Here is a 17,511-nt window from a genome sequence, read left to right as displayed (position 1 = left end):
AAAAGCCCAGAAAAGTGAAAGTACAATATTTAAAAAAACAAAAAACAAAAAACACCAGCTTAATCAGAATGGACAAAGTTATTGATTAATGGTCAGAAATATAGATTCAAAAAGAAAATGGGATTTTATACAGCACAGCTGTGACAAACAAGGATAAAAATACTGAGTTTTGCAAAGGTAACCAAGGCAACATTCACTTATATTTCTTGATCAATACAAGTGTGAGCAAAACCATCATCTCAGATAAGAATAGAACTGTTTCACTCAAAAACATTATTTTATAAACATGATTATTTCTTCCCTGGGTATAAGAAACAGAGAATCTATCAGTGGGAGAGACCATCAGTTATGTGCTGCCTTTGTCAAATCTCCAAGAAAATAAACCAGAACCCACCCAAGTGCTCACAAAAAGGAACCTGGGGCTGTCTGAAAGTCAAAAATTCATTTTTAAAGGAGGTTTGTCAGCACATAAATTGTTCTTTTCCAGGCCTGGCACTTGGGCTGCAATAGAGGGAAGAAAGCTGAGGATCCATCAGCATCCATCTCCATCTGTCATTCCCGGCTGGAGAGGAGCAGGGCCCCAGATTTTGCTCTCTGATTCCACCTCAGGAGTCACTCATCCCCTCCTCTCCTGCCCTCACAAGCTGGGACTCGCTCAAGTGCCCACATTTCCTGCCTTTTGAAATAAACTGGATTGATTTTTCCAGCACTTTGCTGGAAATGACACTTGGCGCAGGTGAGAAAACACAAAAATACAATTCAAAGCCCCGTTGGAATGGCCACATCAACGAAGTTTTAAATGTTATTTTCAGCCTCTTGTGTTACAACTATCACAGAGCTCCCTGCAGATCTGAAATTATACTGGATTTTAATAACACCTCTGGGTTTAATACAAGATAAGGAATGAAATCTGCCCACAGATGGGAAAGGATCCTGCCAGCGAGGGGGAATTCAAATTATTTCTCTGCAGCCACAGGGTGACTCCTTCTAATCTGGAAATAACTTCCATTACTGGGAACAAAGGAGAAGGAGCTGCAGCTTCTGGTTAATTCTGGGGGGACTATTCAGCTATTTTTTAATGAAATGCAGGTTGAGAGCAGATTTTGGGCAATTTATTCCCTTTGTTTATATTATTCCCATGATGGAAAAAGACAAGATGCAGGAGAGAATCCAAGCCCTTCATCAGAGAGGGAGCAGCAGGTAAACAGAGCCAGGTGTAAGAAAGGACTTGAAAGGGGCAGCACATTTTGGTTTTCCTCAGAAAGATTTGTAAAGGAGAGCCAGGGAACAGAGCATTGACCTTTTCTGTAGATAATTCACTCCATCCCTCTTTTCTCTAAGGAAGATATCATCACTTATTCCATGAAATGTTCCCTGGCATGGGCTGGCAAGAATAAAGCCCAGAGGTTTATTCCATCATTTATATTGATTTATTACCCCTGTCCAAAACAATTTCAAGAGGAATTTTTTTTTTCTCTGGGAAGCTCTGAAGTCCCAGCCATGCCCTGGTGAGGCTGCAGGCAGCCTCTGGATCACACAGAAAATATTGAACAGAAAATATTCCCTGGCAATTCTGAAACCCAGAAAAAGGAGAGACCAACACACTTTTTGTACACAGACGAATTTTGATGCAAACATGAAAATATATGAAATATTACTTTCATCTGACAGCCATAAAGCAGCTTGAAGAAGGGTTTAGTTTGGATTTCCCTCTCCTGGAAACCACAAGCAGCTGGAGCTTTTTGACAGTGTTCATTCAGGCTGAGAGCACTCTCATTTCTCATCTGGGGGTTGGGAGAAAAGATCCCTCAGATGTGATAACAGAGGGCAGAAATCATTTCAGTGATTTAATTACAGCTGGCAAAATGAAAGCCCTGCATTTTCAACACTTCAAAGTTCCTTTTTGTGGCACACCAGCCTAAAACCTCCATAAATAAACGTGGGCCAGTGTGGGAAATGGATTTGCTGAAAATTTTTAAAACTTGACAGAAGGTTCACATAGTATACATCTGTATGTGAACTTTGAGATAAGAACTTTGATTTAGAAATGTCAAAGAGGAAGACAGATATTGCTGAGAGAGAAATGGAGCTAGAAACAAGTTTCAAGAAAAGGCCTTGCAAATAAGACTGGATACTTTGGAGAAATAGAACCATGAAAGATGAAATCATTGTAGTAGGAGCCATGAGGGGTAATTTTAGATAATGGGCTTTAAAGCATTTACAATAAGGTGTGGAAAAAGCTGATAGGCCAAGAAACCCTTATAATGTATTGTAATTAAGAAATAATTAGCTTCTGATTGTGATGGCATGAATTATCTGTATTGTCTCACCCTTCACAGGAGACTGAAAATGGAATGAAAGTTTTTAAAAGGCCTCTCAGCTACCCCATGTCTGGGTCAGAAAAGGGCTTAGTCTGACAGGACTTATTTTGGAACAGAAATGTTTAACTGGTGCTTTGTGCAGGGGCTGAGCCTCTTCTCCCCTGGGATAAGGGATGGGGATTTGCCTGCTGGAATTCTGCTTCCTCCAAACCCCTTTTCAGAGGGCAACACTGAACATTCCTCCCTGGATGTGACGCAGGTTTCTGCTGGAAGTGCAGCAAATGAAAGGGCTCAATTTGTCAGTGTCAGGATGGGGCAGGGATCTTTCTATCCTCCAAGCAGTAAAAAACCTCCCAGCATCCAAAGAAAAATATTATGTGAATAATAATTCTCAATAAAAGAGTGTGTGAAACACCTTTTGTGTGCTCACCTTTTGAAGTGTTCTGACAGGATTGAGAACTTCAGTTTGCTGCTCCTGGCTGGAAGGTTGAAATAAGGATAATAATTCCTGGTTCATCCTGTACCACGGATTACACACTGAATATTCCAAGGAGTGGATTCATTTTCCTTTAGCCATTGGTTTTTCTCATCACTCCTTAATAATAAACTTTTCAAGCAGGGAAAGAAGTGCAATATAAATGCATTAAAGTAAACTATAAATGCATTAAAGGACAAATATTTCTAGCCACTGGGCTCTCCACCTAAAATAAACTGTTTTTCCAAAAAAACTTCTTCAAAGGGACCTTGGGAGCAGAAAAAGAAGCACTTACCATGGCTGGAGCTGCTCTGAGGAAGGAGGAGGAAGCACAAGGAGGGCATTTAACACCTTTAATTATTTAATTGGCAAAGGCAGATGTGGGGAGGGAATTGGAGCTGGTCTCTAGCAGGTGATTCCAGGCCTGGTTGGAGGAGCACAGGGTACAAAGGAAAGCAAAGAATAAATCCCAGCTGGGCCTGTGGTCAGGGCTGATTTTTATACATCAGCAGGTGAATCCTTTGACAGCTAATTAAAAAAAAATTAAAATTCAAAACCAGCCCCCCCCCTTTGATTTTTCCATATAAAGAAAGCCCAAATTTTGAAAAAATTAAAATATAAATATTTGTACTTCATAAAATTTGAAGCACAGATTTTACACCCCACAGCCAGTGGAACCACTGCTAACACATTTTTAATATAATATTCTCAGCTGAAATTTGACTTCACATTCTTTTTGGGAGATTTAAATTTTGATCAAGTATTCCAGAATTTAGACAGCACTGGACACCTGCAAAAAAAAAAAAAAAAAAATTATTCAGAAAAACAAGTGAGAGATTCCAGTCCAGATCTGAGGAGCTTTTAATGCATATCCGTAGTTGGACTCTGCTAGATTCTCTTTACATTGTGGGGTGTGAGGTGTCAAAGAGCTGTGGCTGTAGTTGAAATATTTGTAACTCTAGATTTTCATTGCTGCAGGGACAAATCCTTGCCTGGGTGGATGTCACATCATCTGTGCAGCTTCCTGCTCCAAAAGGATTAGGGAGGACTTTTCTTTCTAGATATAATTTGCACCACTCTGCTTTAATTTGCTTTGTTGCTGCTGCCTTGCCATCTCCACTGTGTTTTGGTTTTGTTTCTTTCCACCCAAATGCTCTCAGCAGCCTCTGGAATTTGGGAAGCAGCTTTGGGGATGGGGTTGTACTTGAAAGGAAATATTTTTGCCTCGTAATCTGTAAAATCCACAGAGGCTGTGGAGGACAGAGGCTGGACAGAGCTAAAGCATAAAGCAGGGATTGATTCCAAGGCTCTCCTCCATGGATCCACCTTGGGCAGCACAAGAGCCCAGCCAGGGCTGCACCCAGGATGAACCCAAATGGTCCCAAAATGCACGAGCGCTCACGGGGTCTCTCCCTGGGATCAGCTCTGCTCCATGTGCACATTGCAGTTCAGTGTCCAATTCCAGCTCAGCCCCTGCACTCCCATCCTGCTTGTTTTTCTCTCTGCAGCCCACGGGGTTTGTGCTCTTGGGCTGAGATTTGGATCATTTGTCCTTGGTGCCCAGCTGGAGCAGGAATTGTTTTGTCTCCCTGCTCTGTGCACAGAGCTCACCATCCCCTGATGTGAACCCAGACCCACAAACTAAAGCAGCTCAGAATGTGAAAAAGAGAAAAGATAAACCTGAGGCATCAACACTTCTATTTTTTTTAATTGTCTATTTATTTAAGATTTGTTGCAGACCCAGTTTTTTCATCCCACTGCTTCCTCGCAGGGAAATGGACACAATTTTGCTCCTTGGCTGTGACTTGGTTTTCCTTCTTCAAGGGACAACAGGCCCCACCCTCAGAGTTATGGAATTATGGAATTGTTTGGGTTGGGAGGGAATTAAAGTCACCCAGTGCCACCCTGCCACGCAGGGACACCTTCCACTGTCCCTCCAAGCCCTGTCCTACATAGCCTTGGACACTTCCAGGGGAACAATTCCTTCCCAAAATCTCTCTAAATCTCCCCTCTTTCCATCTGCAGCCATTCCCCCTGAGCAGACAGGGAAATAATTCCACTCAAAGCCAGCAGAGGCTAGCAGGGAAAGCAGAATATGAGCAAGGGTGGTGTTGGCCTAATTAATAATGCCCACAGCAGGAGCTAATTTTACCCCCAGTATGATCATTAAAATGCAATTTATCCCCAGCAGCTGCTGATGGAGATAAGTCAGTGCAGCAGCTTTTCCTCAGTGGCTCTGGAGGACAATGTTTGTTTTGAAATGAGAGGCTGCAGCCCTGGTAGAAAACAATGAAATGCAGGGGAAGGGGGTTGCAAATGATCTCTGGAAATGAGGTGAAAACAGGAATTGGAATTGTCCTTTGGCATCCTCAGCCAGGTGCCAGGGAAATCTGGGATTTTTTCCAGGAAGGAAAAGGAAACTGCAAACCCAAGAGGTGCCCCAGGCATCTCCTTTCAGCCTCTGCAACAAATCTCATTCAGCTGTGGAGATGAACCCTGTCCAAAGCATGGGCAGAGGAGGATTTCTCCTTCAAATGCATAAAAACAAAAAGAGAAAAGTGTTTCCAGCAGAAAAGGAAATGTGAAATGGTGATTTCCCAGGGCTCAGCCTCACCAAGTATTCCCAAAATTTGTTCCTCAAACAAGGAACATCACTTGAAACCCCAATCCAGCCAAGGACAATAAAAATATAAAATTCAGAGGGATGTAAATCTTCTGTGTTGGCAGACTTTTGTTTTGAGTGACTCCAGAGCAGCACAAACTCTTTTTTATTCCCAGAAATTCCCTTACAACCAACTCAGGCTGGAGAGAAATCCCAGGATCCTCCCTCACCTCAGCTTCACCTCCCACTCGTGACTTTAAACCCAGGAAAGAGAATTAAACCCGATTTTCTCGGTGGGTCTAAAAGCAACTGGACTCTGAGATCCTCTGGGGAAAGGGAAAGTTAATTAACAGTGAATTATCTTGAGAGAGTGCTCAGAGGGCCCGAGGCAGCAGCAGAGCCATCACTGCCTCATTTCAGCTGCCACCTCCTCATTTCCAGGGCAGCACTCAGCTCCCCAGCATTTATTTTTATTTCTTCACTGGGTTTTTTTTCCACATTTCCCTTCATTAGGACTTAATGAAATTCTTCTTTCATTCGGAATTCCATCCTTGTGCTGGATGATTTTTCTTCCACAAAAGTATATCCAGGTCCGAAAAACATCACCCCGCAATGGGATCCCCCAGCTACAAATCAGCCTTTGGCTCTTGATTTTTTTTTTTATTTCTTGATTATTATTTCTTGATTTTTATTTCCCAGCCAGATCTTTTGTTGGGATTTTTCTTTCTTTATCTCTGTGCTCTGGTCTGGGTCACGAGGTGGGGATGGATTTGGTGATCCTGGAGGTGTTTTCCAACCTCAGAGATTCTGGGATTATGAGAAGAAGCCCTTTGCCTTCAAGGATGGGACACAAAAGCCCTAAACCTCCCTTGGCTGTGCTATGGGCACAGGAAAATTCAGCTGAGCAGCTGAAACTGAGGCAGTAAAATAAAAATTCACCAAATCCATCTTGGATTTCAAGAGTCATTCCAGCTGGAGGAGGAGGAGTGGATATGATTTTATGATTTTGATGGTTTTATTTTATGATTTTACCTGTATTTGTTACAGGTAAAATCATAAAATAAGGTGAATTAATAACTGAATTAATAACTGAATAAACTGAGGTGAATTAATAACTCTGTGCTGTTGTTTGCAGTGAGAAATGTGGAGAGTGAGGATATTGTCAGGAACTCAGCAGCGGGAGAAAATTTCAGGAGGATGAAATATAAATATCTCCCCCCTTTTGTTGGGCTATTTTCCATCCAGCAGGAGAAAACTGTTGGAAGTTGCTGTGAGAACTGATGAGCACTGGTAGAAAATATCCCCAAAAAGCGATTTGGGTCACTCTGAATCACAAAAGCCATTGAATTGATTTGGGTCACTGAATCACAAAAGCCATCGTTGTGCCCTTGGGTGTCCTGGGCAGGTGTGGGGCAGGAAAAGGTGGCACTGCTGCCACCTTGGAGGGGACAAGATCCAGGCTGTGCACTCCCTCATTTCCTTCTGAGACACGTAATTTCAATTTTTCCAAAATAGGCAGGTAGGAAAATCTGGAAAGGCAGATTATGTTTCATATTCTTGAGATAAAAAAAAAAAAAGGAAACTGCAAATAATAGAATTTGTGTGGAGCTCGAAGGAGTGAAAAATTCCACACTCATGGTTCTGGTGTCTCTGGCTATATTTAATTTTATAGACATATTCTATACGTGCTGCAGGCTTTATATGCTTTAATTCCCATATTTTCTGGATAGCTCCAGCGTTTTTTGAAAGGCAGAAGAGTTATTACATGAAAAATTATAAGTCAGAGTAAACAAATGAGGATAAATGGAAACTGGGAGGTGATACCAGACTAATTTGTCTTTATTTGACCACTTATTCCTTCAAGAAGAACACAAGAGATCCACCTGACCTTCATCTGAGAACATCAGAGTGAAAAATGACTGCAGAAAAAAAAAAAAAAAAAAAAAAAAAAAAAAAAGAGAGCAAGGGTGGGAAGGAGTTTCCAAAGGGGCTGAAAGGAGCACAAACATCCCTGGCACTGAGGGGAGAGGAGGCAGCCAGGACCCCAGCCCTGCCATGGGGAGGAGCATCATTTCCTCCAGAGGGGAAAAAGGACTGGATATCAACCCAAAAAGGGATGAAATGTACTTTAAAATGATTTTATTTTCAGCACAGCACCGTTATTTCAGTACCCAGACTCTGAAGGAGGCAGGTGGGAACTCACACAGAAAATGTCCCTTGGGAAAGAGCAAGTTTGGGGCAGGAGAAAAAACTGGAATTTTGGTGAAAAGTGAAATGCAGCAGGAGGAGAACAATGGAAGTGGCAGGGAAAGCATCAGATGCTCCAGGCTGATATCAGGGCCCATAGTATGAAATCCTTCAGCAAGCACAGCAGAAATCACCCCAAAATAAAAAAAAATTCTTCCCTTTTTCTCTGTGGTTATCCAGGTGATAAAGAAATGTTTTCCTTAAGAGAAAGGCAAACCCAGCTAAGCCACGTGCTGTCATATTGACTGAAAATTCAAGGAAAAGAACAGATTAATCCTGGTTTATAGACAAGAGCTGGGGTTTTAAATGCCACTGCTGAGGCAGGAGCAGAATTTCAGTCCCTGCTCCAGCCAGATCTCAGAGTCAACTCCAGAGGAGATCTTCTGATAACTCAATTTTCCCCTGTTGAAGATCATTTCCCCTTCTGCAATTCCTTATTCAGCTGGCTGGAATTGTTCCCCTCCAGGAGTGTCTTAGGACATTCCCAGAAAAATCCAGCATTTCCAAAGGCTCCCAAAGAATGGGACAGGGAGCTGGGCTTGGTAAATCCAGGTGCCCAAATTCCAGGATGGGTTAAAATCCATCCCATCCCACCCCTGCCACGGCAGGGACAACTTCCACTGTCCCAGGTGCTCCAAAGCCCAATGTCCAACCTGGCTTGGCTCTTCCAGGGGTCCAGGGGCAACCACAGCTGCTCTGGGCAAGAAGGAATCCCAGAGGTGAGCGTTGGGAGCAGGACAAAAATCCCAAATTCTCACAGAGTTTTGTTGTCTGGCCTCATTTCAGCAGCAAAAATCAGTTCCATCCCAAAAGCAACAAATCCAGGAGCTGCCCAGGGCCTGGATCCCCTGGGGGCGGAGGGAGAGGAGCTGGAGTCCTGCAGGAGCAGGATTTGGGCCTCCCAGGGAATGCCACAGTCCCAAAAATGCCAGACACCAAACTGAGCTGGGTTCTGCAAATTCCAAGGTGAATCATTCACATCCAACCTGCTCCCACCACATATTTTACCAAGGATTTTCCTCCAGGACTTGAGTTTCCATCTTCTGCAGCATGGAATTCCAGACAACCCACAGAAAAGGATATTTTATTTCCTGATATTTTCCTTCCTGATAGTTTTATGTAATAACAACTACTTAAAACGTCCTTGTCCTTCAGCCCTGATGACTCCCAAGAAAATGGAAACTTCATTTTGTCTTGATTTTCCTCCCACAACATAAAATTTAATATTCCCCTGTTTTCCAGAAAAAAAAAAATCCTGGGAAGCTGTGTTATCCCACAGTAAAGCCCAGGGAAATCCTAGTGCTTAACAAGGATTTATCACAGGCAAGTGCTGGAGCAGAGGGAAAATTGAAAAGAAAAAAAGGAGAAGTAAATCTGATTTATCACATCCTGTTTGCATTTGTGATGGGCTCCTCCTGAGTGATAATCACGCTGAAAATAGAGATTTATTGCTTTTGCAACTGGATTAAAATAGAACTGAGACTATAGTAACAGCAATTAAAGCCAGGAAAATAATTCATGCTCATTGCTGAAGAAGTGAAACCTCTCCAGCTCTGTTCTCCAGCCCCTGCCTGCCTTCCCCTGCCCAGCCAGGGGCATTCCCTGGGGTTTTTTGGGAATTTTCCCTTCCTCCAGGTGAATCCAGAGGACACCCCACAGGCACTGCCTGCACACCACCAAAATCCCCATGAGCAGAGGTCACCCTGCACTGCCAGGCTCTGTCCACCCCTTTTTGGGAGGGAAGGCTGCCAGGGATGAGGAGGGATGGGGTTGTTTTTGGGAACCTGCAGCCCCGAGCTGGGCTCAAAGCACAGCCCCAAAACCAAATGTTCCAAAGTGCAAACTCTCCTTTCACGCCCTGCACTGCTGCCCATTCCCAAAATCCTGATTTATGAGGCTTTGACAGCCCCTTCTCATCTTTATTTAGGCCAACCCATTGTTCCAGAGCACAGAAGCCCTGGATGTTTATCCTGTTGGATAAGGAACATCCCAGATCCCCATTTCCATTCCTGGAATAATGAACCAAGGTTGTTGTGTCCATGCTGCCCCTTTCCCTGTGGAAAGCACAGCTCAGAGTGGAGCTTCCTGAGCTCTGTCATTTCCCAAGCTTCTCCATAATTCACTGATGTGATTTCAATTCTCCTGGCTGAAATGAACCACGGATTTCTGGCTCTTTTTGGGAACTGTTTTACATTGGAAATGGGGGTGTGTGTTCTATTTACCATCTGTCAAAGGTGGGGCAGTTCTCTCTGTCCATGGGGCAGTTTTCTTTATCTCTCCCACAGCCAATCCTCCCTCCAGGAGATCTGTTTGTATTACTGAATTTTTAATTTATTTTTATTTTCTTGCCTACTAAAGAACTGTTATTTCTGCTCCCATATCTTTGCCTCAGAGCCCCTTAATTTCAATATTATAACAATTCAGAGGGAGAAGGTTTACATTTTCCATTTCAGGGGAGGCTCCTGCCTTCCTTAATCAGACACCTGGCTTTTCAAACCAAGACAGGTATTCCCTCAAATAGAAACCTTTTCAGTCCTGTTTAGTTTATTGGGGTGGGATGATGAAAATGCTGCTTCCTTGGTGTTTCACCAGTTGCTGACAGCACAGGAGGCACAAATTGCTCTAAGTTCCAGCAGGAATTATAGAATAGAATCACAAAATATCCTCATCTGGGAGGGACCCATCAGGATCATGGATTCCAACTCCTGGCCTGCACAGAAACCAATCCCACCACTGGATTTCTAATATTTCCAAGACCAGCAGAAATGGCATCGAGAACATCCTGTAATTTTTACCTGTATTCAACTCCTTCAGGTCCCACAGACACAGAAACCAGTGACAAACCAGGGACAAAGGGGTGTGGTGACAGCAGGAGGGGTCACAGGGGGCACCCCCAGGATCTGACACCTCCAAGTCCCCTCCTCAGCCCTTCTCCCAGTCTGGAATGGTTCCTCTGGAGCTTCATCCCCCTCCTGATCCCATTTCCAGGCGCCCTCCTGGACAAAGGGAATCCCACAGCATCCCACCCATCCCAGCATCCCACCAGCTTTCCCACAAAATCCTGCAGCTGCAATTAGCTCACAGCTTTGTTACCTGCTGCAGCTCCTCCTTCAGCCACTGGTTTTGCTCCCAGGGATTGCAACTCCCCTGCTCCAATGATTTATTATTTTAAAAACAACAAACAAAAAAATCTCCTTTTTAATCGCGTACGCAAAAATAGAATCAGAGCACGAGAGAAGCACAGAGAAATACAAACAGTGGCCTCCATGTGCACAGTGAATCAGCACCTGAAACTGTCCTGGGAAAGTTCTGGGGTGGAGTGTGGTCCTGTCTCCGAGTTATCCATGGATTTCCCAGGTGAGCCAACAAAAACCACTCTGGGGCGGTCTGAAGCACCTGCAGCCTCCTGGGTTTCTGCTTTCCTGCATTTCCAGGGTCCTGCAGGGGAATTTTGTCCCGGTGGGAGAACAATCCCAAGGGGAAAATCAGGAATTCAGTCCTTACAGTCAGATCTGGAGCTTTGTATCCTGGAGCAGAAGGAAATGAGCGTTCAGTGAAATCGTTTCTTGCCCAGCTCTGAGGTCCAGTGTTTTCACAAGGGTACTCCAGCTGTGCCAGGCAGGAGTTTCCCCATCCTTCCCATGAATATCCCACTCCAGACCCTCGGACATGATCCCACCCGCTTGGAAAAGGAAACAGAGGTTATTTGAATGCCTTCTTCCTTGAAAACCCTGCAAAAATAATAATGGGAACAAAGAGATTCTGTCTGAAATATTTAAAATTCCATTCCAGAAATTTTATTTCCCCTTTTTGTGTACATTTTCTTGAATAAGACTTTTTTTCTTTTTTTTTTTCCAAATAGGGAATTAATAAAAAATAAATGTATCCACACAGACCCTCACAGGGTATTGGCTGACAAATTCAGTTTGCTCTTTCCTTCATTTCAAATCTACTCAAGCTGGATATTTGTAAACCAGATTTTTTTTAAAAAAATTTACTACTTTTTATGCCAATAAAAACTTACTTTGTACAGTTGATTCTTCCCTCTCACCCAAGACTTCAATCTCTGACATTTTTTAGATTCTCAGATAGTTTTTGTGGGGGTTTTTTTTTTGGTACAAATTCACTTTATAGCCCTGTTATATTACACACAAAATTTGAATTATCAGCTTTTTGTTTTGGATGCTGGATTAAATCTGAAATTCCTTGTGCAAGTTCTGGTCAGCTCCACAGGCTGGTATGGCGATGGGATTGTGTTTGAAGGAAAATTGAGGGGATTTGGTTTGAAATGCTGCAGAAGAGAATAGAGGCTGGGTGCCCCCTGTGCCAGCCTGGTGTTCCCTGGGAGTGAGAGCACATCCCTCTCTGCCTTTCTCATAAAATTGATGGTTTGGGCTGCAAGGGACCTTAAAGCCCACCCCAGCCATGGCAGGGACACCTTCCCCTGTCCCAGGTGCTCCAGCCCCAGTGTCCAGCCTGGCCTTGGGCACTGCCAGGGATCCAGGGGCAGCCCCAGCTGCTCTGGGCACCCTGTGCCACCCTCAGCACTTTCTGAGTAAAGAATTTCTTCCTAAGATCTAAATCTCCCCTCTTTTAGATTTAAACCATGGCCCCTTGGTATAAGAATTCATTATCCCTCCTTGATAAGCTGATTTTAAATACTGGGAAGGGCTCTGGAGTCTCCCTGGACCTTTCTCCAGGTGAGCAGCCCCAGCTCATCTCCAGAGCACCCCGAGTATCTCTGGGACACCAAACCCTCCTCTTCCTTCCCCAAACAGCCAGGAGGGCTGGCAGGGAGCTCTGCTTTGCTCCTAGCCATGGAAAGCTGCCCAGGCCAGCTTTCCATAGCAGGAGGTGACAGACAGCCTTTCCAGCCTTATGGTGGGACGGGACAGGGAGAGAAGGAGGGACAGGGAGAGAAGGAGGGACACCGCTCGGCGCTCAGCACACCCATCCCCTGCAGTTACCAATTCTGTACAAAACTCACATTTCTGCGGTACAAAACCATCCCTCTCTCGTGCCCGGCCGTGCCACCCGCTGCTCCCCGCCGCTGTCCCCGGCCGCCTCCGCTCGCCGCTTCCTCCTCCTCCTCCTCCTGAAATTCCCGTTGTCGAACATCTTCTCGCACTTGGGATCCAGATCCAGCCTTTGCCTGCGGACAGACCCAGCGCGGCGGTGGCGGCTCCGCACCTCTCTGCATCGCTCCGCGCATCGCCCCGCGCATCGCTCCGCATCACCCCGCGCACCGCGCCGCACATCGCTGCGCACATCGCCCCGCATCACCCCGCGCATCGCTCCGCACATCGCCCCGCACATCGCCCCGCACATCGCTAAGCATCACCCTGCACATCGCTCCGCATCGCTCCGCGCATCGCTTAAGCATCACCCCGCGCGTCGCTCCGCACATCGCCCCGCACATCGGTCCGCATCACCCCGCGCATCGTCCCGCACCGCTCCGCACATCGCTCCGCACATCGCTCCGCACCGCCCCGCACCTCTCTGCACCGCTCCGCACATCGCTAATCATCACCCCGCGCATCGCTCCGCATCGCTCCGCACATCGCTCCAGCCCCGCTGCGGCCAGCCCCGCTCCGTGCCCGAGCCCGGCACGGCCCCGGAGGGCGGGCACGGAGCGGCGGCGCCGCCCAGCCACGGGAATGGAGCCGAGCATCCCACGGCATCCCGCGGCACCGAGGGGTGCATGGTCCGGGCACTGCTCCGAGCACTCCTGGTTAAATAGCTGGGATCCCCGGGAACGCTCCCCCTCCGCCCCGCAGGGTCCCGCCCCGCCCGGCACCGCCCCGGTGAACGGAGAGGGTCAGGGACCGACCGGGGGATTTGGGAATGAGCACAGGATCCAGAGGATGAGCAGAGCTGCTGGGAGAGCTGGGATTGCTCACCTGGAGAGGAAAAGTTTGGGGTGACCTCAGTGTGGCCTCGCAGTGCCTGAAGGAGCTGCAAGAAAACCGGAGGGAAGCTATTTGCAAAGGATGGAGGAGCAGGAAAAGGGGGGATGGCTTTAAAATGACAGAGAGGAGACTTAGATGGGATATTAGGAAAAAAAATCTTTACTCAAAGGGTGGGCAGGTCCTGGCACAGGGAGCTGTGGCTGCCCTGGATCCCTGGCAGTGCCCAAGGCCAGGTTGGACACTGGGGCTTGGAGAACCTGGGACCGTGGAAGGTGTCCCTGCCATGGCAGCCTGGATGAGCTTTAAGGTTCTTTCCAACCCAAACCTCTCTGGGATTTCATAATTCTTTCAATTTAGGAAAACCAGACCTGGCTGATCTCACCTTCTGTGTCTTTCCAACAAAGGGAGCAAAATCTCACAGCCACAAGAGCCTCGTCCTGTAGTGAGGAAATGACCAGGAAGTCAGGAAAAGGGATAAAGAGGAGTAAACATCTTTTGCATATTGCAAAATTAGAAATAACCAATTTTTACTATGAGCTTTATCTGAGTATCCATTACTTCAGGCATAATTTTAGAAGATCTGCCTTAAATCTCAAAAGTGTGAGGGGGGATATTCCCTCCATTTCAGTGAAACGAGTTCAGGAAAGGATTTGATCCCAAATATTATTTAATTTCCCTGCTCTCAGTGATTACCTGGAGACCTCCAGCAGTAAAACTGACCCCCAGGTATCACAGGCATGGCTGCTGTGGGAGCTGCTGGTTTATTTTCCTTGGCATTACTTGTCTGTGATATTATTTATTTTACTTGTTGCCTCATGGCAAACTTGACGTAGGTTTGGCTGAACTTTTGTGGAAGTTGGAGACATCTCCCATGCAAACAAGAGAATTTAATTTGTGTATTTTCTGAACATCCCTACAGAGAGCTCATTAAATTGTCCCCTTCTCAGCTGAGCTGACATCCGAGGACACAAAAATTCACACGTTTTTTAAAGCTGACTTGCTTTTGCTCTACAGAAACCGTTTTCCCGGGAAGCAGCAATCCCTGGGAAACACCCAAACACAATTTAACCCCTTGAGGAGCTTTCCACAACTTTTTTCTCCTTATTTTTGCATTTCACCTGGCTCTACCAGACGAGCAATGTCACCATCAGGTGGCTCTCATGGGCCCTACGGATGTCTTGAACCCTGTGGTTGCTCCACGGGAGCTTTTCCAGAGGTTTCTCCATCCACTAAGCTGGGAACGTGTAGGAGGGCTCTGCAGGGAGACCTGGAAGGGTTGGATGGATGGGCAGAGTTTAAAGATGGAGTTTAACTAGTCCAAGTGCCCAGTCCTGTATTTTGGCCACAATAGCCCCTGCAGTGCTCTGGGCTGGGGACGGTGTGGCTGGACAGTGCCCAGGCAGAGAGGGACCTGATGGACAACAGCTGGACACGAGCCAGCAGAGGGCCCTGGTGGCCAAGAATCCCAAAGGCTCCTGGTCTGTGTCAGGAATGGTGTGGCAGCAGGAGCAGGGAGGTCATTCTGCCCCTGTCCCTGCACTGTGGGGTCACACCTGGAGAGCTGTGCCCAGCTCTGGCCCCTCAGCTTGGGAAGGACCTTGGGACACTGAGCACATCCAGAGGGGACAGCGAGGCTGGAGAGGGGCTGGGAACACAAACCCTGAGAGGAACCCCTGAGGGAGCTGGGGGTGCTCACCTGGAGAAAAGGAGACTCAGGGGTGCCCTCCTCACTCTGCACAGCTCCTGAAAGGTGCCTGTGCTCAGCTGGGGCTGGGCTCTGTCTGCAGCAGCACTGACACAACCAGAGCACACAGCCTCAAGGGAAATACAGGCTGGATATCAGGAAAAAGTTTTTCACAGAAAGGGTGATAAAGTTCGGGAATGGCTGCCCGGGGAGGTGGGGCAGTCACCATGCCTGGGTGTGTTTAACAAAGCCTGGATGTGGCACTGGGGGCCAGGGTTCAGTTGGGGTGTTGGGGCTGGGCTGGACTCGATGATTTTGAAGGTCTTTCCCAACCCAGTGATTCTGTGATCCCCCAGTCCCGGGGGATGCTCCCGCTCAGAACGCGACTCACCTGAAGAGATAACCTGGAGTTATCCCGGCGCCATTCCCAGGGCAGAGCAGGGATGGGTGAATCGTGGGCTGGCGATGCCATCTAGTGGCACCGGGACCGGCTCCTGCTGCTGCTGGCACCGATCCCTGCCACAAATCCCCAAAAACGGGGCTGGGAGCGAGCCAGCAGGAAATTCCCAGGCGTATTTCCAACCAGGAATGGCCCGGGAGGGAGCTCATCCCACTTCCACTATCCCACCTTGCTCCAACCCTGTCCAGCCTTAAAACTTTCTCCAGCTTTACATATTGTGGCCTCCAAAAAGAAAACAAACCCCAGTTATAATTATTGCCTTTCAGAAATATCTAAACCCACCTAAAAACTTTCTCAGATTTCAGTTTTTCACCTCCCCTATTTCCTGATCTGCCAGGCTTAGAGAACATTTGGTATAAAAACAAATATTGTATAAAAGAGGACATACAAATATTCTAAAGTTCTGTATATTGTATTTCTATTTCCTATTTTAGTTTCTATTCTACTTCAGGGAATTTGTCCATGAGATATTTAAGTTTTCTAGTGTACAAACCTGTTGGTATGAAGTGTCTTCAGTTTGTGGAATTCTGGGGGTGCAACATCTGCTTTTAACCAAGGAAAAATGCAAATAATATTTTATTAATTCTATGAAACAGTTTTAATTAATTATATGCAAATGAACTGGTTTTTTTTTTTAGGATAATATGACCCAAAAAATAGCAGGAATCTCCCACAAGACAATTCATGTAAAGAACCTCAGTGGTGGGGTTTGTGTGGCTGCAGAGCAGGAAACTCTGTTTTTGTGAGGACAGAATGGAGAAACTGAAGGATTTTTTCTCCACAATTATTAAAACCACCACATTTGTCCCAAAATTCCCAGCTATTTCTCATTATGTCCCTGGAGTTTCCTGCAGGAGAGAGGGAAGTGCTAGAGGAGGATCCCCTGATCCTAAAAAAACCCCATCGCTGATTTGGGAGCGCTGGAATTTCCCATCCATTATTAATAACCCATCAATCCATAATCCATCCATTACTATAATCCATGAATTCCTGCAAAATGCTCTTTTAACAGGATGGCAGTGCAGAGAATGTCTCCTCAAGGGCTTTCTGGGGGTCTGAAGTCCCTGTGAGTGTTTCCCTCAGGCTCTGGGATTTATTCCCACATTTCCTGTGCTGGCACAGGACAAACACCATTTGTGTCTCCTTGGATCACAGAAGATGCAGGCTGGGATCCTGGCAGCTGGGTATCTGCTCAGCCAGGGATGGCAGCTTGATTTCCACCCAAACTTCATCAAAACATTGAAAGAACCTCCTGCTGGTGCTGCTGGGACACGACACCAACCTGCTCCTGCAGCTGCTGCTCGAGGGCTGCGAGGATTCCCAAACCCACTGGATTGTCCTGGGCTCTCCTGAAGGACATCAGGGATCATCTTCACCTCTGCTGCCATCATTTGGGATGCCCTTCTGCTCACCTGGAGGAAAAGGTGGCAGTGGGTGAGCACTGGAGCCTCTCTGATCTCTTTTTGGGAGCTGGAAAATGGGAGAGTTTCATTTCCTGCTGATTTAGGGCTCTTTGGGGGTCTCCTTCTGTGGAATTGTATTTGAATTTACAACCTCTGGCAGTTGTTTCAAGCCCAAATCAAGTGGTTTGACCCAGCCTGCTTTAGATTTTATGAGGATTTTACTGATCAGCTGAGATATTCCCCAAAAACCTCCGTGCCAGTGTTTGTACTTTCAGTTATTCACCTTTAACTCTTCATTTGACTCTGCCTCGGACAGTCTGAACTCTTCATGAACTCTGTCCCTTCTAACCCAAACCATTCTATGATTTTTCAAGTGGTCTAAAAATAAATCAACAGCTGAAAGCAGATCT

Source organism: Onychostruthus taczanowskii, unplaced genomic scaffold, assembly GCF_017590055.1.
Source record: "Onychostruthus taczanowskii isolate IOZ18803 unplaced genomic scaffold, ASM1759005v1 scaffold5, whole genome shotgun sequence".
In the NCBI taxonomy this organism is placed as follows: Eukaryota; Metazoa; Chordata; class Aves; order Passeriformes; family Passeridae; genus Onychostruthus; species Onychostruthus taczanowskii.
The sequence above is the reverse complement of the archived record's forward strand: the minus strand, read 5'-3'. Positions refer to the sequence as shown.